Source organism: Phocoena sinus, chromosome 11 (assembly GCF_008692025.1).
Source record: "Phocoena sinus isolate mPhoSin1 chromosome 11, mPhoSin1.pri, whole genome shotgun sequence".
Classification (NCBI taxonomy): Eukaryota; Metazoa; Chordata; class Mammalia; order Artiodactyla; family Phocoenidae; genus Phocoena; species Phocoena sinus.
In genome coordinates, this window is record NC_045773.1 from 79,524,617 (window position 1) to 79,547,667 (window position 23,051).

The window sequence follows — 23,051 nt, forward strand, 5'->3', positions numbered from 1 at the left end:
GCTTCCCACTCTGGCTTCCCCTTCCCTTACTGGTTTCTCCTAACCCTGCCCAAATCTTTATAATTAGTCCTGTCATTTTTCCCTTAACACCTGTTTGTAGTGTGCCATCTACTTCTTGTCCTCCCTGACAGTACAAAATGGAAAGAGCTACAAGATAAATCGTTACGTCAAAGAAGGAAAATACAGAGCAATGTAATATTGAATTATGTAATATTCTATTATTTTGGTAAAAGAAGGGGTAAGGGAGACTATATCTTCATATTTTTAAAAATATTGTGTTAGTTAAGAATTAGGTTTAGCTTCCAGTGATAATACTCAAAAAGAACAGTGGCTTAAAAAAGATAAAAGATCATTTCTCTCTGTAAATATCTAGGGGAAGGCAGTCCAGAATGGAGTCAGGGCTCTGCTACGTGACACACTCACAGGGCTAGTTTCCTTCTAGCTCACCTGCCCTCCATTCTTAGGGCATGGCCTTGTCCTCGGTCCAAGGAAGTATCTCCTTTCCAGGCAGTGGGATGGAAAAGGAGAAGAAGAAGGGACAAAGGGCATACACCAAGGAAGGTTCTGGAAAGCTGCCACACCTGGTCACACCCAGCTCTAGGGGACCCTGGGGAATAGAATTTTGATTCCTGGCAGCCATTTGCTCCAATAAAAATTCTAATGCTATTTAAGAAGAGAATTGATATTGGGAGTAATTAACAGTTTTTTTGGTCACATATATGCATTTAAAATAACTCAGGAAGGATATCAAGAAACTAGAAGCAGTGGTTCCCTGGGGAGATGGTTGGCAGGTGATAACAGGCAGATGAGGGATAACAGAACAGGCCGACGAGGGATTACTCTCACTGTAATATGTAGAGATGTTACATGTTTTGATTTCCGAACCACGTATTTCTGAACATATTACCTATTTACAAACTTAATACATTAACTTAAAAATTCCTCCTTAATACTTACCTGGCAGGGGAGATACCATGATCACGAAGGTGGTTTTCCCAGGGCGAGGCTTATCCATTGCACTCCGGATGTGCTGACCCCTGCGATTTCCCCAAATGTGGGAAACTCGACTGCATAATTTGTGGTAGTGGGGGACTGTGTTCGCACTTTCCCCTGGAAAAAAAAAAAATTCCTCCTTAAAGATAAGTAAATAAAAAGAGAAAAAAGAAAAAGGTTTCATTCAGTCTCAACTTTGGTCAGAACAAAGGAGCCATGGAGTCCAGTGGACTAATGGCCCCAGTGATTAGAATGACCTCATCAAAAGAGGAAGGTGTGACCTGGGTATGTTAGTTTTCTCTTGCTGTGTAACAAGTACCACAAATTTTGCATCTCAAAATACCAGAGATTTACTATCTCACCATTTCTGTATGTTAGCAGTCTGGCACGTTTTAACTGAGTCCTCTGTTCAGGGTCTCATGAGGCTGAAATAAAAATGTTGAATCGGCTGTGTTATCATCACGAGGTTCGACTAGAAAAAGATCCACTTTCAAGCTCATTTAGATTGTTGGCCGAATTCATTTCCTTGCAGTTGCCGGCTGTCAACTGGGGCACACTCTCGACTCCTAGAGGCTGCTCTCAAGTTTTAGCCACAGGTCCCCCTTCATCTCAGTAACGTGCCTTTGTCAAATCTTGCTCGTGCTGGTTTGCTCAAGTGACCAGCCAGAAAAAATTCTCTGCTCTTACATGGCTCATGTGATTAGGTTAGGCACCCCCGAATGATCTTTCTTTCTGAAAGTCAACTGTGTCCATATAAACCAATAAAATAGAACAGAGAGCCCAACGTAAATCCTTGTATATACAAGCACATGATTTTCAACAAGGCTGCCAAGCAGCCACTCAATAGGGAAAGGACAGTCTCTTTAACAAATGTTGCCGGCAAAACTGGATACTCGCATGCAAAATAACAAAACTGTACCTTTATCTTTCAATACATACAAAAATTAGCTCAAAATGGATTAAAGATCTGAATGTAAGACTCAAAATTATAGAATTCCTAGGAAAAAAAACAGGGAAAACTTCATGACCTTAAGATTTGGCAGTGATTTCTTGGATGTGACACCAAAGGCACAGGCAACAAAAGCAAAAATATACATAGGGTACTACTCCAAGCTCAAAAATTTCTGTGCATCAAAGGAAAAAAATCAACATTAAAAGGTAATCTATAGAGGGACTTCCCCTGGTGGCACAGTGGTTAAGAATCCACCTGCCAATGCAGGGACATGGGTTCAATCCCTGGTCCAGGAAGATCCCACATGCCACGGAGCAACCAAGCCTGTGCGCCACAACTTCTGAGCCTGCGTGCTGCAACTACCGAAGCCCGCACATCTAGAGCCCGTGCTCCACAGCAAGAGAGCCACCGCAGTGAGAAGCCCGTGCACCACAATGAAGAGTAGCCTCCGCTTGCCACAACTAGAGAAAGCCCATGTGCAGCAACGAAGACCCAAAGCAGCCAAAAAAAAAAAAAAAAAGGTAATCTATGGAATGAGAAAAATATTTGCAAATCATATATCTGATAAGGAGTTAATATCTAGAATATATAAAGAACTCCTTCAACTAAATCATAGCAAAATAACCTAATTAAACAATGAATAAAGGACCTGAATAGACATTTCTTCAAAGATGATATAAATGGCCAAAAGGCATATGAAAAGATGCTCAGCATCACTAATCATTAGAGAAATGCAAATCAAAACCACAATGAGATATCATGTCATACCTATTTGGATGGCTACCATCAAAAAACAGAAAATAACAAGTGTTTATAAGGATGTGGAGAAATTGGAAACTTTGTGTACTGTTGGTGAGATTGTAAAATGGTGCAACTGTCATGGAAAACATTATGGCAGCTCCTCAAAAAATTAAAAATAGAACTACTGTATGATCCAGTAATCCCATTTCTGGGTATGTATCCAAAAGATTCGAAAGCAGAGTCTTAAAGAGATACTTGCACATCCATGTTCACTGCAGCATTATTCATAATAGTCAAGAGACAGAAGCAACCCACATGTCCACCAATGGGTGAGTGGATAAACAAAATGTGGTATATACATACAATGGAATATTAATCAGCCTTACAAAAGATCGAAACCCTGTCATAGGCTACAACGTTCATAAAACTTGAGCACATTAAGAGAAACAAGCCAGTCACACACAGAAAGATATATACTATATGATTTCACTTATACGAAATATCTAAAGTTCTCAAATTTATAGAAGCATAAAGTAGAATGGAAGTGGTCAGAGGCTGGAGGGAGAGGGAAATAGGGAACTACTTTTCACTGGGTACAGAGTTGCAATTTTGCAAGATGAAAAAGTTTTGGAGACCTGCAGCACAATTTGATTATAATTAACACTACTGAACTGTACACTTTAACATGGTTAAGATGGTAAACTTTATGTAGTGTTTTTTACGACAATTAAAAAAAAGGCAACTGTGCCATATAACGTAACCTAATCACAGGAGTAATAGCTCATCACATTCACAGATTCTACCCATATGCCAAGGAGGGGGGATTACATGTTATTTGGGGGTCATCTAAGAATTCTGCCTACCACAGAGTGGGACTAAAACAAGTCACTTTTTCAGAGACTTTCCTATCTGGATTTTCACTTCCCACCTATGAACTTTGGAGGTTCTGGATTCTATTTTGTTTAAGAGAGACAGGATTTCCTTCTTTTGTAATATTGGATGATGCCTGAGTACCACTCCTCTTGGTAGAAATTTATTTTCCAGAGTAGAATCACCACTCGTTTATGGTGTGTCCTTTGTGTTAGACTGACCTGCTTGTGGCACCTCTGGGTTTGTCCACCTCAGATGACCATCAAAGCTTGTCTGGGAAAACCTTATTTTTCGTGAAGAAATATTTTCTTTAGAGTTAATGGTTTGGGGCTTCCCTGGTGGCGCAGTGGTTAAGAATCCGCCTGCCAATGCAGGGGACATGGATTCAAGCCCTGGTCCAGGAAGATCCCACATGTTGCAGAGCAACAAACCCTGTGAGCCAAAATTATTTAGCCCGCGTGCCACAACTGGTGAAGCCCGCGCGCCTAGAGCCCACGCTCCGCAAGAAGAGAAGCACTGCAATGAGACGCCTGCGCCCCGCAACAAAGAGTAGCCCCAGCTTGCCGCAACTAGAGGAAGCCCGCACGCAGCCACAAAGACACAACGCAGCCAAAAATAAATAAATAATAAATAATTTTTTTTTTTTTTTTTTTTTAAAAAAGAAAGACTTAATGGCTTGAACACACATAGGAAATAGGGAGAGGTAAGGACTTGGAAGCATTGTTTCTAGCACTTTTAACGTTGTCCCAGATCTCAAGGATTGAGTAATCCTCGAGATTAAAAATGGAAAAATCTGAGTTTGAATGACATAATGGCTAAGTAAATACTCCTAAAGGTTAGAAGCTTAGGAGGTTGTGAATACAGTATTTTATGGAGCAAAGATACACAAATGAAGGCATAATGGCTGGTTTACAAAGAGAGCTTAATTTAATTTTTGTTTTTGGCTGCACTGCTTGGCATGCAGGATCCTAGTTCCCCAACCAGGGATTGAACCCATGGCCCCTGCAGTGGAAGCATGGATTCTTAACCACTGGACTGCCAGGGAAGTTCCAAAGAGAGGTTAATTTAATCATAGTATATAAAGCATATTTTAACTACAAGAGGTGGACAATAAACGAAGCAATTAACACTTAATTTATAGCACTAGCATTCTAAAAGCAAAGAAAAAAACAATTTGTATATATATTTAAAGATATAATTTGTGTGCAGAGAGAAGACCCCTGTAAACGTTCTTCCTCTTGAATTAGAACCTGAACTTGTTTAAAGAGCATACAAGCTGCCCACAATTTTTCCCATCTCAACTTCTGTTTCCTAGTGCCCTCATTTTTAGAAGTCAAATGACTGACATTGTTCTTGTGGGAAGGAAGATTAGTGTAGCCCGTTTAATGATTTGGATCATTAACCTGTTAGATGACCCCAAATTTCACTCAGCTTAATGCGCCCAAAATATCCCAGATTCTGAAGGGCCATTTTTCTTAGCAAATGAAAGCCTGAAGAGACTATATCTTGGCTGTTTGCCTCCCCAGAACACCAGAAAATACCTTAGCTAGAAAATAGAAGTAATGCCTCTTCCCCAGACAAGATGCTTTCAATTTTTCAGGAACACTCGGTGATTTGTTGCTGAGAGCATAACCCAGTTTCAAAGCTATTCTCGCCAAAGAACCACTATGACATTTCCAAGCAGTGCACTCATTGGTACCTTGGGTTGTCAACAATAGCTTGTCCCATTTCAGACCAGTTTTTCACTCTGAGAAATGGAAATATACTAATGAAGCGTCTTAATTGGTTATAATCATGGGGGCTGCTGATGCGAGCTCCTCCTGGCAGGTCTGTCTGCATAATAAAGAGTCAGACTGTATGGACTGTGGACATGGACATTACAGGATAAATTCTCTTCCACCCTGAACCCATCTTGGGTAATATCATTTCTCCTTTGGCTTAACCTGAGGGCTCTTTGAGCAATCCCTATACTCCAGGGATATTGTCTAAACTGACAGGCACTTTAATCTGTTTCTTCCCTGCCTTGTCCAAGCCTATGCATATGATATAAGAAAGCAATGAGGCATTCAGATCAGCTTAGAAAATTCTCTAAAAACCATTCTCTCTCAAGTACCACCTATTATTTGATTATTCTGATTTCTGTCTAACGGATTTTTCCCCCCTCTCTGCCAGGTCTTTTCTGGTTTTCAGCTGAGAGTCCACTAGGTTTTGGGATTCAGCTTCTCCCTGATTTAGGGTTGGGATGTGAACCGGCAGCCTGGAGTCCAGAGCACGCAGGTCGGGGCTGGTCTGGGAGGGAGGCCCAAGACTCGTGGGCTTTGCTGGGGTAAATTGCTTTCTGGAGACAGCACTCACTTTCCGTCCCCAGTCCTATCTGCTTTGGAAGGCAGTTCTTCATGGCATTTCCTATACTTTTTGGACCATTGGTTCAAGGATGTTTGCAGAGCAAATGACCTTGGAAGCTAGAGATAATAAAGCTTGTAAATGTCTCCCTCCCTAGACACATTCCAGGTTAGTAAAAATCTTCTTCCTCTCCCTGAAGAGATTTGCTTACACTCCAGAGGAAAAATAAAACCTCTTTATTTCCCTGGAGGGGAGAATGGGCAAGCCAGCAATAGCCCTATATAAATCAGTTTTTCCTAATTTGGGGATTTCTCTCTTGCAGTGCACCCCAGTGGCTGCCTAGGTGACATCTGGTCCCCACTGTGTCACTCTGTGGGGATGGGGGTTTTGGGAACTGATGCAAGGTATTGCTTTGAGTGCTGTTTTGTTGTGATTAATAAACAGTTTTGTCTATGTCCAAACGGTGTGTATTCGTCTGTCACTGTCATGTATATACAACTGTATAGGGCAGCCTTACTTGTTAGCTTGCAAGTAGGGTAAAATCTCTAACCCTTCAGTTTCTGACTTAATAGTATCCTTCAGTATTCCAAATTCTGAAACAGAAGAATGCAGTGAATGAGATCCCAAATTCTGGAAGAGAATAAAATTCAAGCCCCATTCCAGTTTCTCCTAATATGCATGTTGACACGCAGAAGAACTAGCTGCGATCTAGCCACATTTACTCTAGAACATTCTCATCACTCTACATTAGGAGGTCCACGCTGTTTATGCTTCTCATTTTCTGTAATGAGAAAGAGCTTTTATGAGGAATAACATCCCAGAAATGAATATGGGGGATTAGAACAATAAGAAAACATTTCCATTTAAAGTATGAAGGAAAGCAGTTTACTTTGTCATAGAACTAGGTTAAACACAACACTGCCGTTTTGGGGATATTGCTCAAAGGATTATGTGAAACTGAGTTCAATAAGCCAATCAGGGAAACACAAAGCAAAACAGAAAAAAGCAATAACCTAATGTGAAGATATGTCCAATTAGCAAAAATAGGAAATATTTTAGTTTCCTTGGGATAAAAGAATACTGAAGTCTCTGTAGATGGTGAGATATTTTCCCTTCATAGAAATGTTTTGAACACCACCAGGTTAGGTTTGAGAGTTGAATTAGGAGTGACAGAAACAAGCCTCCTTCTAGCTTCTTAAGAATTCACATGTCTTTTGTCTTTTACCCTCTTTGCAAAATAAGTTAGAGCTTCCATTTTGCCTTGAGGCTTTGCACTTCTTGAGCCCAAAGTGAGTAGTAGTAATTGATGACACATAAGTTTTAATGCAATTACTTATGTGCATTTGTTGTTACATCCAAGGAGAACAAAGACATGTTTATTAGGTGGTAGGTTAGTAGCTCAGAGCTACAAAAAAAGGATGTTTGAAATCAATACATCCCACCATTGTGTTAGGATATTTTTGGTGTAGTCATGAGAAGTAAGCCTTCTGCATGCAAAACAAATACTGCACACAGAGTTTAGAGGTGACCGTGACCTTAAAGACCACACAGGGAAAATAAGAGTCAGTGGCTTTGCAGGAGTTCCACAGCTGGAGAGTAGTATGGCCAAGACTGGAAGGGTATGTGCTTCCTACGCTGTGCAGTACCCCTGCACTTGGTCTGTCCTCACTACCCATTAGATGGAACTCTCAGGTTGGCCAGGTGGGACACTTACCTATGAAGAGTTTGCAGAAGAGTTTCAGCACTAATGTTTCTTGGGCAGTTTTCTATACTCAATTTTAGGATAGCATCATGGCTAGGAGCTTGAGCTTTGGTGTCAGTCATACCTGGACTTGAATCAGTTGCTGAGTCCAAGCTTGTACTGCTCACCACACAACAGGCCAATAAGTTGAGAGACAAGTTGTTGGGGCAAGGAACAGTGACTTTATCTGGAAAGCCAGGCGTCAGAGAAGATGATGAACTAGTGTCCTAAAGAACTATCTTACCCAAGTTAGAATTCAGGCTTCTTTTATTTATTTTTAAATTTTATTTATTTTTTATAAATTTATTTATTTTTGGCTGTGTTGGGTCTTCGTTTCTGTGCGAGGGCTTTCTCCAGTTGCAGCGAGCGGGGGCCACTCTTCATCGCGGTGCGCGGGCCTCTCACTGTTGTGGCCTCTCGTTGCGAAGCATGGCTCCAGACGCGCAGGCTCAGTAGTTGTGGCTCACGGGCCCAGCTGCTCCGTGGCATGTGGGATCCTCCTAGACCAGGGCTGGAACCCGTGTCCCCTGCATCAGCAGGCAGACTCTCAACCACTGCGCCACCAGGGAAGCCCTCAGGCTTCTTTTATACCAAACAGGAGGGGCATGGTTAGTTGTTGCAAACTTCTTGGTGTCAGAATCCTTTGTTCTAGCAGCTGTCCATGTAGGTCAGGTCATGATGTTCCTGTAAACCTCCAATAAGACAAATGTGCTGTTGTGCAACTTTTTAATCTCTATATCAATGGAAAAGTGTTACACTTTTAAAGGTCAGAGCTTTGAGAATGGGCTGTCCTGTATATTTCAGGCTACAGGCAACATTCTTAACTTGTAGCAAAAGCAATAGAAAACAGAGGTTAAAGTAAAAGAAACAGATCCAATATGGAGTGAGATTTGTTCTTGCCTATTACAAATCTTGGCTCTGCCACATATTAGCTTGTGACCTCAGGTGAGTTATTTAACTTCTCTGGGCCCCTCAGTGTGCTTGTCTGTAAAGAATAGTAAGTCTTATTTATAAAGAGTAAATGATGATTCACTTTGCTGTACAGTAGAAACTAACACAATATTGTAAAGCAACTATACTCCAATAAAAACTAAAAAAAAAGAAAAGAATAAATGAGATAGTAAGTGTGTAGTGTTTAACATAGTGCTTGGCAAGCAATAGGCGTTAAAGGAGTGATTAACATTATTACAATGATCAGATACATAGCACTGGACTAGGAACATTCTTCATATCCAACCTACCTTTGAGGTACGCCTCCACATGTGTTCTCTTTCCTTAATTGTTCTGTGATTTCATTGTGTCCCACCTTGTACTTCTGAACAGCAAAAATGAAGTCAACTCTTCCTTTGTTCCATCTCAAGTCCTCCTCCTCCTCCATGAGGACTCCTAAGATTTCTTTAGTTCTCAAGGATCCCTTCCTTTTCTGAACGACTGAGTTACCTCTTATATCCAGAAGCCAGTTAATTGATTGCTCTGTACCTTCATATATGCTGTTCAGTCTCCCCAAATACGCTATAGGCTTCTGTAAGATTCCGCTCCTTTTTTTTTTTTTTTGCGGTACGCGGGCCTCTCACTGTCATGGCCTCTCCTGTTGCGGAGCACAGGCTCTGGACGTGCAGGCTCAGGGGCCACGGCTCATGGGCCCAGCTGCTCCGCGGCATGTGGGATCTTCCTGGACCGGGGCATGAACCCGTGTCCCCTGCATCGGCAGGCGGACTCTCAACCACTGCGCCACCAGGGAAGCCCTCCGCTCCTTCTTTTGACTGTCATAGCAGAGCACTGAAGCTATCAAAGGATCTCAGTGAATAATTAGTAGGTGAGTTGATATACTGTGCCCACCAATGACACAAGCCTAGTTCAAGAGCAATTCAGGATTTTAGGGACCCATTATTTCCAAACCCAAATCAGCATATGTGATTTTGTCAAGTACAAGTTGACTTAGGGGAAAGTGGAGCAGAAGATTTGAAATTGGGACTGTTCCAGAAAATTCAGGAGGTGTCTTCATGATTCAGGTAGAGAATAGCCATCAGTGTAGGAAATTACTTTTCTCAGTGAATCTTCTTGGCATGCAAAGTATTTTTAAAAGTCTGGTTTGTAAATCTCATCTGGCCAATGAAAACTTGATGACCTCTCTGGTTGTTTATTCTTCTTTTTTTTCTCCTCTTCCTCGTCCTCCTCCTTCTCCTCTTCTTGCTCCTCCTTCTTTTTAACAAATTAATTTTGTGTAGAGGAACTGGGACAATAAGAGTGATTGGGAAAAACAAATAGACAAGGAGAATCTTAAGGTAACCTTAAATTTTAACTTTAAATTTTTATAAGAATGTTCTGGGTGGTCAGTGTGACTCCTATTTACTCTTATATAACTCCTATAAAGCATATATAAATATGCTTTCTGCAAAAGAAGTGTTCCAAAAAAATTTGTGTAAGTTGATTTCTGGAAAGGCTTATCATATTTTGAATCCATAGAAGATCTTTATAGACATTCTACACTGATTCCTTTTGTCAAGAAACAGGTGTCTTAGTTGTGTGTTGTTGTATAAAAAATTACCCCAACATTTAGCAGCTTAAAGCAACAACATTTATTATCTCTCAGTCTCTGGGTCAGGCATCTGGTGCTGCTTATCTGGGTCCTGTGGTTTAGGCTTTCTACTATCAAGGTGTCAGCAGAGCTAGTCATCTCCAGGTCAATTGGAAATGGATTCATTTCCAAGTTCACACACGTGGATTTTGGCCAGAGGCTTCCTACAGTTCCTTACTTGTGGGTCACTCCATAGGGCAGCTCACAATATGTACATTTGCTTCACCAGAGCAAGCAAGTGAGCAGAGCCAGAGAGAGAAAGAAAACCATCAAGACAGAGTCACAGTTGTTTATAACTAAATCTCAGAAGTGACACCCCATCACCTTTATTTATTGCATTCTATTTATCAGACGTGACTTGTTAGATCCAGCCCACACTTCCGGGTTGGGGATTATACAAAGACATGGAGACCACGAAGTGTGTATCATTGGTGGCTGTCCTAGAGGACAGGGGACAAAGACAAACAACTGTCTTCGTTAATTTGGATTTTTGCATTTTAAATTTATGTGACATACCTCTGTGCAAAGTGGAGTTGAGAACTTCCTAATTCATGTTTCATCTGCTTGCATCCCCTAAGAAAATCCTTGTGGAGATAACTTAGTTAGTCATTTAGAGTTAACCTCCTCTTTCTCTAGGCTCATTCATCAAATTATAGGTTAAATCAGAAAGAAGCAAAGAAAAGACCATAAAAGGAATGAAGCTGGCACTAAAATTTTTTTCTTACTGTAAAAAATTTTCAAGATACAGAAAAGTCGAGAAAGTAGTATAATAAACTGACAAGTACCCATTACTCAGAAGAAGCAGTTCTAGCATTTATTGAGCACCTGTGCAAATCATTGTGCAAAATGTTTCCAGAAAATTGTTTTCACTAATCCATTCAACAAGCTTGTAAAATAAATATTATTTTACTTAAGGATAAGGTAAATATTGCACTCTGTATGGAGAATACTGAGACTCAGGATGGGGTAAAAAAAATTGCTCAAGATTATAGAACTAGCAGAGCTAGGATTTATTGTATTTTATTTATTTTCTCCAATTTTTTTTTCTACTTCAGTATCACTCCTTTTCTCTTCTTTATGTTACTATTGTCCTACAACTATACATCTTTATGAATTATAAGCCCATCAACAGTTTTATAATTATTGCTTTTTGCATCTGTCTTTTAAATCATATAGAAGGAAAAAGTTACTAACAAGGATAAACTTATGCTGTCTTTTATATATATTTACCTATGTAGCTACCTTTACTGGTGCTCTTTGTTTCTTTGTGAGAATTAGAGTTACTGTCTAAGGTCTTTTTACCTCATTTGAAGGAGTCTCTTTAGGATTCCTTGTAGGGTAAGTGTGCCTTTGATCTGATCACGTGATTCTATTTCTATTTCTAAAACTATTTCTAACACACCTTATGGGCAGGGAGAACCCATGAGTCCCAGGACCAGCTTCCCATGAGGTGCTCAGTTTCATCAACCTGGATGTTGATCTGGCCAGAATTTCTCAACACTCTCATGAATCCTTTTCACTTTTCACTGCTATAGAAACTTTAATAACCTAGTGAGTTGCACTGCTTTCTTGGTCCATTTTGTCCAATATCACACTACTACAGCCAGCCAGGGGTCAAGAAACAGTGAGCCAAGGAATAAGTAGGAACTGGTACCCGTAGATGTGATGTAAGTTAAAAAAAATGCGGATAATTTAATCATAGATCTAGTAAGAAAAGCAGTGAGTTTTTGCTGAAGTCAAGTAGTAAAATTAGGAATCGAGTGATCAGATCAAAGGCGGACCAAAGTCAAGCCAAATCTAAGCAATTAATCAGCTATGAGCATCATAACACAAAATCTGTGCATTACCTAACCAGGCCTAGTTTTGTTCAATGCTTGCAGCTCTGTAGATGACAGTATCAGGATTGCATAGTATTCGCCTGGTAGAAAGCTCAAAACTGGGCATAATCTAGGACGTAGAAGGGAGAACCAGGATTCCTCCTCTGGGTCCTATCCTTCCCATTGCGTTAAACTGGCATTTCTTAACTTTGAATAATGTATGCAGGGCTTCTCAGGGTGTGAAAGAGGCATGGATATCTTGAAGCTCCAGGTATAATTTTAAAAAGAAGAAAATGTGCTATGTTTTCAACATTTAATTTTGTCAGTGTATCTCAGTTACAATATGTGCATCTTCATTTTGGAGAGAACATTGAAAAATCTGAGTTTCTTGTCTTTGTAAAGTGTGAGACCCATGATCAGTGGGCCTTCTGGTCAACTTCCCTCTTCCCAGCCGTACCCTGTGATAGCTCAGAAGGCAGACACCCTATTAAAAAGTATGGGTTTTGTAAACTGATTCATGCTTACCACCACAAATTAAGTACTACAGAAAAGTTAAAGAAGAAAGTAAAAAACAAAAAACCAAGCAAAACAAAACCCACTATCAACTACCCAGAAATAATCATCATTAACTTTTGGCAGACAAGATCTTTGTCATCATCTCTCTTTATATGTATCTTTATGTGTGTATAGATATAATTTTATAAAAATAGGATCTCAGAGGGCTTCCCTGGTGGCGCAGTGGTTAAGAATCCGCCTGCCAATGCAGGGGACACAGGTTCGAGCCCTGGTCCAGGAAGATCCCACATGCCGCAGAGCAACTAAGCCCGTGCGCCACAACTACTGAGCCTGCGCTCTAGAGCCCGTGTGCCACAACTACTGAAGCCTGTGCCCCTACAGCCTGTGCTCCACAATGAGAGAAGCCACCGTAATGAGAAGCCCGCACACTGCCATGAAGGGCAGCCCCTGCTCACCGCAACTAGAGGAAGCCTGTGCGCAGCAACAAAGACCCAATGCAGCCAAAAATAAATAAAATTATTTTTAAAAAATAGGATCTCATCATAAATGCTTTTCAAAAATAAAAAGCATTCAATTTTTCTTTACTTGAATTTAACAGGAGAAAAACAAATGAAATTGACAGAATTGCTCAACCTCAGATTAATAAGAATTTCTTCATATCAAGCAATTTTATTTCCTAAAAGATAAGTCTAAAATTTCAGAAGATTCTTTCACTTAAAAAAAACAACAAGGGACTTCCCTGGTGGCACAGTGGTTAAGAATCCACCTGCCAATGCAGGGGACATGGGTCCGAGCCCTGGTCCAGGAAGATCCCACAGGTGGTGGAGCAACTAAGCCCGTGCACCACAGCTACTGTGCTCCAGAGCCCACGAGCCACAGCTAATGAGCCCACGTGCCACAACTACTGAAGCCCATGCGCCTAGAGCCTGTGCTCTGCAACAAATGAAACCACTGCAACGAGAAGCCCGTGCACCACAACGAAGAGTAGCCCCCGCTCACTGCAACTAGAAAAAGCCCACACACAGCAACAAAGACCCAACACAGCCAAAAATAAATAAATAAATAATAAAATAAATTTATAAAACAAACAAAAAACCCCCCCAAATACCAAAAGACTTCCACTTGAACAGTATCTATGGACTTCCTGCTCTGAAGATGAGAAACTTGACACTATCCTTACCTCATCCCTTCAAGACCACATTTCTGGTAAGCCTATTGTTACTTTTACCTTATCAAGATTCATAAATTTGTTCTCTCTTGTAAACATAATTCTCACAGCACTGCTTTTTCTTTAAACCATTGAATGAGTTTAATGACCCACCATTCATTGGCCATGGAACCTCCATTTCTAGTTTCTTTCGGCTTGCTGTATTTTGATGTTGGATGACTCTCAAAGAGCTTGTGAGCACTAAATTTCATGAACTGCTGCTTATTTGAGAAAGTCTGTTTCTTACCTTTATGTTTCAAGTACAATTGATTGGACACAAAATTACACTTTGATTTTCCTGGGAAAAATTTTCTGGTGGATTAAGTCTTCTCTTTTTGTCATTAAATCTTTCAGAACTTTTTGCTTTACCATTTGCTTCTTTTCTTTAGGAATATCAATTATTTTTATATTAGATTTCCCTTGTCTGTATTCCATATCAGTAATCATCACTAATAATTTTCATCTTTTTAAATTTCATACCGTTGTTTTCAGCTGTACATATTTTATTTTGGGTTGCTTTTCTGTGGCCTTTATCTATGAAAAGACTTGGTGACCTACCTGGACTTGCCTTTTAGCACCTTGACCATCAGCATCAAGGACCTGCATAGTTTTTGGCCTTGTTCATTTTCCTTCTTCCTTAGATCAAAGACTCCTTGCTTCACTTCTTAAATGGGTCAATCCATCTCACTGTAACCTCTTTAAGAGCAGGAGGAAATTTAGGTAGTTGTTTTATAATCCTTAATTTTATTCTGAGGAAATGAGAGAAAGATCATGTAGGTCAAGAAGCATAACCATGAGAGATGGTGGTACTATATGAAGTTAAAGAGGATAGGTTGGGTAAGGCAGGTTGGATTATCTTTAGGCTATGGAGTTTGGGTTTTATTTTTAGTATACTGGGTGGGTGGGAGGAGAGTGGAGAGTGGTGGTCATTGAAGGACTTTAAATAAGAAAGGACTGTGCACTCATATGTTTTGAAGTTAACTGTAGTTGTAGGATGGAGAATAAATTGGGTAGGATGAAGAGTAGAAGATAAAAGATTAGTTAAGGAACCTTACATCTACTCATTAGAGATAACTGCAGACTAAGTGAGGCATTAAAAATAGAAAGAAGAGGGACTTCCCTGGCAGTCCAGTGGATAAGACTCCCAGTGCAGGGGGCCCGGGTTTGACCCCTGGTCACGGAACTAGATCCCATATGCTGCAACTAAGAGTTCGCATGCCACAACTAAAGATCCCACACGCTGCAACTAAGACCCAGCGCAACCAGATAAATAAAAAAATATTTCTTAAAAAATAGAAAGAACATACTACTTTTTTTTAAATGAAGGGAACTGGATGGATTAAATATATTTTTGCATCCATAACAACTTGATATGTAATAGCTAAATGTGGAAAGGATCAAAAATGTTCATCAATAGGTGAGTTTAAACAATTGTGATATTTCCATACAGTGGAACATTACTCAGCAAAAAAAGGAATGAGCTATTAATGCATACAACAATGTAGATGAATTGTAAAATAATTATGATGCATGAAAGAAGTCTGACGGAGTTCATACTGTATGATTCTATTTATTTAAAGTTCAAGAAAGTGCAAAATGAGCTATAGTGACAGCAAGCATATCAGTTACTGCTTGGGGATGGGGGTGTGGGGTGATGGGGGGTGGGCTGGCAGGATTCCAAGGGGGCATTAGGAAACTTTTGGGGGTAATGGATTTGTTTATTATCTTGATTGTGGTGATAGTTTTGGGAGTGTACCTGTGTCAAAACTAACTAAATAATACACCTATTTTATCTTAATTATGGGCAGTTTATTTCATGTCAGTTACACATCAATAAAGCTGTTTAAAAGACTCAAAATATTTTTGAGCTGGGTTAGTGGTATTTGGTGAAGGGAATGTGGGAGAGTGAAACAACAAAGATGACGATTAGGTTTCTGATATGAGCTATTTTCTATGAAGACATTTAAAGCCATGGCATGGGAGACACTACTGAGAGTGAGAATGAAGAAGACCTGGGACTGAGTGTAGAGGAAAGCTGACATTCACAGGCTGGGCAGAGGAGAAGCTGGTATCTTATTTCTTTGTGCAAATGCACCAAAGTTTATTTAACTCTTTTTGATGGAGGACACACTTATTTCTAATGCTTTTAACTTACAAACAATGTTGCAATGAATAACCTTATATATGTGTTGTTTTGGAAGTGTGTGTGTGTGTGTGTGTGTATGTGTAATTTGCAGGATAAATTTCTCTAAGTAGAATTTGCTGACGTATATACACTAATATGTTTAAAATAGATAACTAATAAGAACCTGCTGTATAAAAAAATAAAATTCAAATAAATAAATGAAAGAATTTGCTGGATCATAGGGATGAACAGTTATGATTTTGGATGATAATGCTAAACTCTCCTTCATAATTGCACGAATTTACATTCCTATGAGCAATAACCATTGCTCATAGGAATGTAAATTAATCAGCAAAATAATAATCAGCAGTAAAATAATCAAACCACTATCCATCAAGATACAGGAAAAAAATAAATGCATAGATTTAAGGATATTTGCTTCTCTTGAACTTTAGTAGCAGAAGGAGAACTGTTCTCATACGCCTGACAACACTTACGCAACAGGACGCTGGGGGACCTGGGGGCCTGGTGCCTGGGCCTTCAAGAACTCCTCGAGTTGTTCCATCTTCTCAGCTCGGGCGCCCTGCTCCCGGTGACTCGGCGCCAGGCTCAGGAGCACGCTCTTCACCCGGCGCTGGACAGCCGGCCGCCCGAAGACGGTGATTTCCACCAACTTCCCGGCGTGAACTGCGTCCACCGTCAGCAGGGCCTGGCTCTTCCACTCCATTTCCGGAACCACGGCTCGGTCTGGGCCGAAGATCGAGTCGGCCAGCCACGCCTCCAAATAAAACACCAGCAGGCTCCCCAGCTACTGCACAGGAAACCACCACGGCCGGGAGCGAATCCGTGGCGGCGGAAGTGGGAACCCCAGCAGCCTGTCCCCCAGAGCCTCGGCAGCGCCCGCGTAGTCTGCTGTGCTGAAACCGGCAGCCCGCGGGTAAGGGGCGAGCAGCTCTCGCGGGATTTTCTTTCCCCATAACCTCATTAACACAGAGTATTATCTAGCTTTTGACCTTTGCTAATCTGGTAAGTGAAAAATGGTAGCTCTGGATAATTTTAATTTGTATTCTTTCATTATGAGTGAGTTTGAACATCTTTTTATGTTTAAAAGATATTTGTATTTCCTTTTTTGGGGATTGTTGTCCATTCAAAAAAGTGAGTTATTGGTTTTTTGGGGTTTTTTTTTGCGGTACACGGGCCTCTCACTGTTGTGGCTTCTCCCGTTGCGGAGCACAGGCTCCGGACGCGCAGGCCCAGCGGCCATGGCTCACAGGCCCAGCCGCTCCGCGGCATGTGGAATCTTCCCTGACCGGGGTACGAACCCGTGTTCCCTGCATCAGCAGGCGGACTCTCAACCACTGCGACACCAGGGAAGCCCCACGTTATGGGGTTTTTTTCTTAGCACTTTATACATGCTATAGGAAAAGTAGCCCTTTGTTTGCAATATAACGATGTAAATGTGTTTTACCAGTTTATTTATCTTTGGAATTTATTTTCCCAGTTTGTTGTTTGTCTTTTGAATTTGTTTATGGTGGATTTTTCTTTTTTTTTTTTTGCGGTACGCGGGCCTCTCACTCTTGCGGCCTCTCCCATTGCGGAGCACAGGCTCCGGACGCGCAGGCTCAGCGGCCATGGCTCACGGGCTCAGCCGCTCCGCGGCATGTGGGATCCTCCCGGACCGGGGCCCGAACCCATGTTCCCTGCATTGGCAGGCGGACTCTCAACCACTGCACCACCAGGGAAGCCCTATGGTGGCTTTTGCCTTGCAGAAATGTTTGATTTTTATATTGTCAAATGTATAAATCTTGGGACTTCCCTGGCGGTCCAGTGGTTGACTCCGCGCTTCCACTGCAGGGGGTGCAGGTTTGATTCCTGGTCAGGGAACTAAGATCCCACATGCCATGCGGTGCGGCAAAAAAAAAAAAAAAAAAAAAAAAATTATAAATCTTTTTGTTTATGGCCCTTGAGTTTTGTGTCATAGTTAAGAAGGCTTTTCCCACTCTGAGTTTATTAAAGAGTTCTCTCATGATTTCTTACAGTATATTTATAGTTTCATTATTTAAACTGAGATCTTTGATCCAATAGGAGATTTTCCTGGTGTAAAGTGGGAAGTACTGATACAACTTTGGTTTTATTTTTAGATGGCTCCCTGTTTTCTCCAAATCATTTATAATATAAATCTATCTTTTCACCATTGAAGATTTAAGATTTCATCTTTTAATAAAGATTTAAGGTTTCATCTAAAAGATTTAAGATTTCATCTAAAAAAAGATTTAAGGTTCCATCTTCATCTTTACTAAGTGAGAGAGAAGGCTTATGTATGGAGGTTGTAGAATATATTTGAATGCTAACGGGAATGATCCAGTAGAGACGGAGAGAACTGAAAATTCAAGAGTAAAATCCCTGAGATAGAGAACAAGATTTGGAACAGTTTAGTAATAAATAATGAAAGGTGGCATTTTTGAGGGTTTCTTATATGCCAGGCAATATTTCAAATACTTTACCATGGATTAAACAATTTAATCCTCTGAATAAGAGTACATTCCTACTTATTATTCTTAATTAGTATAACCACTGTGAGCCCCACCTGTCCATTTATTTATTTATATATACACCTCCCTCCCCACCTCAGTGAACTTCTTCACTGGCACATGTTCCCTTGCCTGGCAAATAAATAAACTTAGAGTTTGCTTTATGGATCACTGTAATGGTCATTGGCTTTCCCTTATAAGTTCACAACAACCTGATGAGGTGGTTCTAAAATTTCCCCTATTTTACTCTCAAGGAATCTGAGGCTCAGAGAGGCTAAACAATTTATCCAAGATCACATTGCTAAGTGGTAGAGCCAGGCCTTGAACCTTTGTAGTCTAACTCCATGCTCTTAACAACTCTGTGTTGAAATGGTAGGAGAGGAGATGATGAACATGTATATGCAGGTGGGTGGGGAATTTCATGGTGGGAAGGAGAGATGACTTCTATTTTCCTATTGAAGTAGAAGGTTATGATGAATATACAGAAACTGACCTGTCCAATTGCTTGATTATCTCCAGCCATGCTCACATGCCTCCATGTGGGCAAAGGAAAAGTCCACCCACTTTGGGGAGGAGGCTCTGGGAAACCTGTGGCTGGCCTGAAGAAACAGAGAATCGGACAGAGAAGGAGCCTCTAAAGGAGAATCAAATAAGAGAGTAATAGGGCACTGATGACCAAAGACCCATTTCGCAGTGTTCTCTGGAGCTACCCTTGCTCTTGGAATGGATGTGAGCCTAACTGTTCAGGGTTCAGGGCAGGGAGTGGAGTCTGATTCTATCTGCCCACACTTAGTTCCAGTTGGCAGGGGCTGGCAGGTCATTATCCTGATTTTCTCCAAGGAGTCAGTTTCCCCACTGTTAGATGGCAGTGGTCCTTGGCTGCTCCAAATCACAATCATCCTTTAACTGAACTTGGGTGGCTCTGGTTATGGGTCATTTCATTGCTGAGCTTCATCAGCCCACACATCTCGGCTGGGTTTCTAGTGTTTGCTCCCTGAACTGCTAATGCTGTGGACTGTGAAAGCAGCAGGTGGAAAATAATCTCATGAAAGATGTGAGAATACAGGTGAACTGGATAGAGGGTTTTAAAAAAAGCAGATGCATTGAGAAAGTAGCAGAAGCTTCAACTTTTTGATAAACGTTCAAAAAATCTGATTGCAGAGTAGATACTGGGTTAGAAGATTGAATGGCTCCTCAGCCACTCCCGTGAAGGGAGAGAGCATGGTTTCATCTTTCAGCTCATCTTTGAAACTACTGGTTAGCAGTCCTGGTGCGAAGTGCTTAATGAATGTTGAGTGGATTAATAAAAAAGGAGGGAGTATCTTAGTGTCTTTGCTTGTGCCATTCTCTTTATGTGGAATACTTTCTCTTCTCTACTATAACTACTTGAATCCTACCGTCTCCTCTATGAAGCCTTCTCTGATTAACTCCTGCTCACAGTTTCTTCTCCCTTCCTAATGTCTGTAGTACAAATGCTATATTTTGTTAAATATTTGTCTATATTTTGCTTCCATGTCTCTCTTTCTCTCATTCTGGCTCTTTCTCATAGTATATAGATACACACATAAACTTTCCAACAATTGTATACATTTCCTGAAGGCAGAAACTACCTCTTACTTTTTCCCTGATACCCATACTTACTGATATGCTAGGTATAAAGGATTGTCTTTGGAATACTTATGATTTAACTTTCTTTTTTAACACCTTTATTGGAGTATAATTGCTTTACAATGGTGTGTTAGTTTCTGCTGTATAACAAAGTGAATCAGCTATACATAAACATATATCCCCATATCTCTGATTTAACTTTTTGTTGTCTCCAAAGCAACACTGTCAGAAAAAAACGCCGAGGACTTCTTGTCAACCCAGACTGGACACAGAAAGAATTGTAATGACTTTTCTGCCTAATCTTCTAGCCCTGAAAACGTATGCATCCTTGATCCGTAAGGGATGCGATTAAGCAGTAAAAATTGAAACGTAAATGAAAACATCTTTATCTGGCAGTATCCTGAAACTGCTGAGGTTTGCAGACACGATCTTCATGTGAATGTTAAAGATAAATACTCATTATAAGTCCATGTTCAAGTCCAGTGTTGCTGAGCCATGACTGAAGCAACTCACTGATTTTTCTTTGAACATACTCTATTGACTTTGTCAACTCAAAGTTTAAAAATCAATGATTTTTTTTCTCTCTGGTGAATATCATAATGATTTTCCTTTATACTAGCCTAAAACTTCTGAGATTTTTAAAAGTCTAGCAGCAGGTTGTGAATGTTCAAATAGACAAAATTCCAAAGTACATGTTTATTATTGACTTAGCTCAGCTTCCAAGACAAGCAGAAGTTAAATTTCATCAGCTGTCTTTATACAAGCATGAAAGTAGATTCTGTAGAGAGAAGAACAGATAGAATAGCACCAGAAACATTATGGGGTAGATGGAGCAGACTTTCACAAATAGTCTGGACGTTTTCTCTTCCACGCCTGACTGTTACATGTATTTTTATCACTGGTCCAGCCATGGCCTGGAGGTTTACACCACAATTTAGTGGCTCTTCAATGTAGCAGTCTCATTACCAAACTGCATATACGGTTTTACGGGAAAGCGTGAAGTTGAAAGGGTACTTGTTCGACCGTAAAATCATTAAAGAAAATTTATTGAAGTATAGTTGATTTACAATGTTGTGTTAATTTCTGCTGTACAGCAAAGTGATTCAGTTATACATATACTTTTTCATGTTCGTTTCCATTATGGTTTATCACAGGATGTTGAGTACAGTTCCCTGTGCTATACAGTGGGACCTTGTTTAGCCATCCTATATATAATAGTTTGCAGCTGCTAATCCCAAACCCCCAATCCTTCCCTCCCCCACTCCCTTCTCCCTGACAACCAAGTCTGTTCTCTATATTTGTGATTGACCATAAAATAATTTGCTACACTCATGGAAAATCAGTTTTGGACTAAATGATCTTTAATATCTTATTCTGCTCCCAGATTCTACATCAGTTTCTTTTCATCGACCTAAAATGCACTTTCTAACCATTTTCACCTATTCAAGTCTTACTCTATTCAAATAGGACATTTTCTGTGATTTTTCTACCTGGAAGTGATCATCCAATCCTTTGAACTCTCTATAGAACTTTACCTGTAACTCTTTTACTTGTAACCCTTCTTGCTGGTATTTTAGATACAGGTGTAGTGTCTTCCTCAGTGAACTAGACAAGCTTCTTAAAGGCAAGGAGAGTGTCTTGGTCACGTGTATAACTAACCACAGCAGAGCATTGTGCCTTTCAAACTGTTTTGAATGCTCACTGAGTGCTTCTTGAACGTGAATAAGCTCCTTTCGTGTATTAATGTTAAGATGCAAACTCGTTCATTCACTCAATCGTTCACTCATGGAAGAGCTTGCATCTGGGGAAAATGAAGAGTATATAGGGCAGAGAATCTGCATAAGTAGAAGAAGACTAGTTGGGAGTAGAGTGGAGACATTTGAGTGGGTAAGAGTAAGGCATCCTAATTTTCTTCCTGCCTCCAAGCTAGTGGCCACTGTCTACCCATCCTGAACAATGCTTTTACAACTTAAATCAGACGTTACTCTCCTGCTTAAAAACCTCCAGTGGTTTCCCATCATTGTATTGTGGTGAAATCCCGAGTCCTTACCCTGCCTTACAAAGCCTTACTGAACTTTCCATCTGTGTCACCTACTGCCTCTTCTCCACTTGCTGTATCCACACTAGACATCTTTTTGTTCTTTGGACATGTCAGTCTCACTTTCAGCCTAACTGTTCTAGACCTTCCCTCTGCCTACAATACTTTCTCTTGAGTTTCTCTTGGCTGGCTTCTTATTGTAATAGCAAGTACAGAGGCTCAGAGGTGGTAGCTTGCTTGGCCTGCTTAGGAAAGAGCAGAGTGACCACTGTGCCTGGAGCAGGGTAAGCAGTGGGAAGAAGGGAGAAATGAAGACTGAGCAGGGGTCAGAGGCAACATCGGTTGGGGCTTGTCCGCGATGGTAAAGACTTTGGATTTTATTCTGGATCCGAAGAGAAGCCGTAAGGGATTTTGAGCAGAGGAGTGACACGATCTGATGTATATTTAAAATTAATTACTCTGACTGCTGTGTGGGGAATGTAATACAGAGATCTAGAGTAGAAGCAGGAAGATGGGGTAATTAGTCCAAACGAGAGATGGTGGCATCTTAGATGAAAGTGACAGTTTGCAAAGGGACTTGTATCTAGAGTATATAAAGAACTTTTACAACTCAAAAATAAAAAGATAAATATTCCAATTTAAAATGGACAGAAGATCTTGTATTAGTTATCTTAGGCTGCCATAACAAAATAGCTGGATAGCTTAAACAACAGACATTTATTCCCCACATTTCTGGAGGCTGGGAAGTCCAAGATCAAGGTGCCGGCAGATTCAGTTCCTGATGAGGGCCTTTTCCCTAGCTTGCAGCCAGCTGCCTTCTCATTGTGTCCTCACATGGTGGACAGAGAGGAAGACAGAGCTGTTCTCTCTTTCTCTTCTCTATGCGGTTGTGAAGGTACAGGTTCCTATTTGCATTAAGTTACACAGAATAGGAGAAACATTTTCCTGTCCTCTGTGGATACATTTTTGAAAAGTATGATCAACCGTTGCT

The 23,051-nt window shown here is 40.6% G+C and overlaps 1 non-coding gene and 1 pseudogene across 1 annotated transcript; one reads left to right on the forward strand and one right to left on the reverse strand.

The window, feature by feature from the left end:
* The first annotated feature begins 949 nt into the window (after window positions 1-949).
* LOC116762969 lies at window positions 950-1,113 on the forward strand. Its single transcript, XR_004352393.1, has one exon. It is a non-coding gene; the product is annotated as a U1 spliceosomal RNA (small nuclear RNA).
* A 15,263-nt stretch (window positions 1,114-16,376) lies between these two features.
* On the reverse strand, window positions 16,377-16,868 carry LOC116762175 (annotated as a pseudogene).
* Window positions 16,869-23,051: the final 6,183 nt, after the last annotated feature.